The 2997-nt window shown below is 42.0% G+C and overlaps 1 non-coding gene across 1 annotated transcript; it reads left to right on the forward strand.

Annotated features, from left to right (window-relative positions):
- The first annotated feature begins 1703 nt into the window (after positions 1-1703).
- Positions 1704-1810, forward strand: LOC118481359. Its single transcript, XR_004865566.1, has one exon. It is a non-coding gene; the product is annotated as a small nucleolar RNA R71 (small nucleolar RNA).
- The last annotated feature ends 1187 nt before the right edge of the window (positions 1811-2997 follow it).

The raw sequence follows: 2997 nt of genomic DNA on the forward strand, positions 1-2997 counted from the left end.
ACGAATTTTAAAAATGCCGGGATTTCATCATACGACGGTGAAATTTTTATTCCCCCTCATTTTTGCAAATGCTGACGTCTCTATCACTGAATTCCCCCTCAAGCTGAATTCAGTTTTCAATTCTCATCTCCGAAAAACTTGACCTAACTGGAATATCACAATATTCGCCACAATTGTCAGTTTTTCGTCTTTGCAGATTTTACAATTTGGCCCCTAAATAGTCAGATACTTCAAAGTATGACAATTCTGCATCGGTATACTGACTACCCCACTAATTTCAACAATCCGTGATCGCATCACCAAATCGGTATATTGAAGCCCCCGACGGTGTCCCCGGATAACCCAGCTTGGTCGTTAAAAACCCGAAAAAATTGACAATCACCAAATTTTTTCTGGAGACTCTCCTCGTCGTTGCGATCAAAAAATGCCTTTTTTAGGAATTTGATCAACTAGTCGAATGTTAAGAATCAGATGGTCATCTGATCGGATTGCCACTCGATTGAAGGACAAAATGATATGATGGAACGGATTGCCACCCGATAGGATTGCCACCCGATCGGGTTACAAAGGAAACTAACAAGTGTCTGTGGATCAGGTGGTCATCCGATCGAGTTGTTATCCGATTGAAAACAACTTGATCTTCCCAACGCCCCATAGTGACATGGATAAGATGGTCATCCGATTGGGTTGTCATCCGATTGAAAAGCAGTTATCCTCCAATAAGCCTTCAAGACAGTGATATGGATCGGATGGACATCCGATCGGATTGCCATCCGATTGGAATATTCTAACAGCTTAAGAACACTCCAAATCACGTTTTTTCAATCCAGATTCTTTATTTGAGTGAATTTCATGATGAAATTTCAAAGGATTGTGCGCGATGCAATTCCGAACATATTGATGGCTTCAATTCCAAAATCCATCCGTGAATTGACCTTTATTTTGATGATTTTCTCTGTTTAACGTTAAAACTCCTGTTTAACCCAAAATTGATGAGCTTTTGGTGATTTAACTAACTGTTAGAGCGATTAAATCGGTACCGTAGCTCTAATACCACTGCTGATTCCAGGATCTGGTGAGTTCGACGGAGCTTCGGTCCCGAAATGACGTGTTTGGTGCGATTATTAACGACATAAATGAAAAGAAACGAGTAGAAGATAAACACGACACCGAGCAGTCACTTATAATCTGGTCTCTATTGAATATTCAACGTTTACAGCACCACGAGACCAGTTGGACATCATTTCCCCTCTGGGAACCAAAAGCTTGTCCAAATGGGAGCCCTCTCTCCCTATTTATAGACAACTAACAACATGGTGTCATCCGATCAGATTGCCATCCGATCCGGATGCACCTTTACAATATCAAAACCTGTCCAACTTTCTCTTATTCTATACAATATTCAACACACGCTCTATCTAACTATTCGCACAGTGGCAGACGTACGAAATATGCACAAACAAAGGGCCTCGATCTAAGCTTGTAAAGAAGTGCTTTCGTCAACCTTATAGGCGCCTGGGGCAATAGATTTAGTGCCTCGGGGAGTGTGCCACTGAAAATTGTTTTGAGCAATTTCCTCAATTTGATTATAAATTTCATTTGGGCGGCGATTACCTAAAAGTCCCTCGGAGCTAGAGTCAAGTGTTTGTCTTATGTGTGGCAACAATCCATTATAGAAAGTGGATACTTGTTGCCATACCGCAAGACAATGATGAGGGCACTTTCTTAGTAGCTCCTTGAACCTTCCCCAAGTTTCATATAAGGATTCCCCGTCCTCTTGTGAGTATGTATTAATTTCAGTCATTAATTTAGCCGTTTTAGCAGGAGGGAAATACTTATTTAGAAACTTTTGGGCTAGTTCATCCCAGGTGTTTACCGAACCAACTGGGAGGGTGTTAAGCCAAGCCTTAGCTCGGTCTTTTAGTGAAAATGGAAACATTCGGAGGTGGATGGCGTCATTAGATGCTCCGTTGATCCGAAAAGTATCACATATTTCCAAAAAGTTGGTAATATGTAAGTGGGGATCTTCGTCCGCAAGCCCGTGGAAGGTTGCGGAGTTTTGGAGCATTTGTATCAAATGCGGTCGAAGTTCGAAGTTGTTGGCATCAACATTCAGTGCATTGATAGCGGCGCCGAGATTACCCACTGTGGGCCGTAGGTAATCCATTAGGATACGTTGATCCGCCATCAGAAGTGGGTCCCCCGAAACTTTCTCTTGGCTTTTAGCTTTAAGTCTTTTTCTTAGAAAGCGTTCGGGTTCGTCTAGAGGTTCTTTTATGTCTTTACTAGAACTGGAGCTCATGCACTATGTAGGAAGTTCAGGTGTGGCGCATGGGTTCCAAGTCCTGCGATAAAAACAAAAAGATTGTTGGCCAGAAGTTTCACCACGACCCCGTGCTCAGCTGAACACGGCCCCGTGGTCGGAGTTACACTGATTGTTTTCCGGTTCCCTGTTACTGGAGAATTCGAGATGGCCCCGTGCTCAGCTCTTTGTAACTCGGAAAATAAAAACTGCCAGTAACAATGCTCAACACGACCCATGTCCAACCAGGCACGGCCCCGTGCTGCACTTTGTAGAAGCTGAAAATTTAAGAAAAATCCTAAAAAACAGAAAAATAAGAAAAAACGATTAGGTCGTTGATTCCTAACTTTCTTAAAATCCTTGTGTCCCCGGCAGCGGCGCCAAAAACTTGATGTGTGCCAGTGTGAATATATTTTTATGTATATTTTTAGCCCTTTTTTAACACTTTAGTCAAGTTTTAAATTTATAAAACTTTGTTGGACGCGGGATCCGAAAGAAAATGGGTCAGATTTTGGGTTTTGTAACTTCACTTTTTCACAAACCCTAATCCAAATCCAGACGTTGATTCCCTCAGATTCTCCGGCGATCAACACTATAAATCTCTGTTTCCTACAAGTGCTTAATCACCGGTAAGGAGCCCTTTCGTTTGCGATTTCGTTTCTGTAATCGAATACATTGCGAGATTTAGTTTTCGT

Source organism: Helianthus annuus, chromosome 8 (assembly GCF_002127325.2).
Source record: "Helianthus annuus cultivar XRQ/B chromosome 8, HanXRQr2.0-SUNRISE, whole genome shotgun sequence".
NCBI lineage: Eukaryota > Viridiplantae > Streptophyta > Magnoliopsida > Asterales > Asteraceae > Helianthus > Helianthus annuus.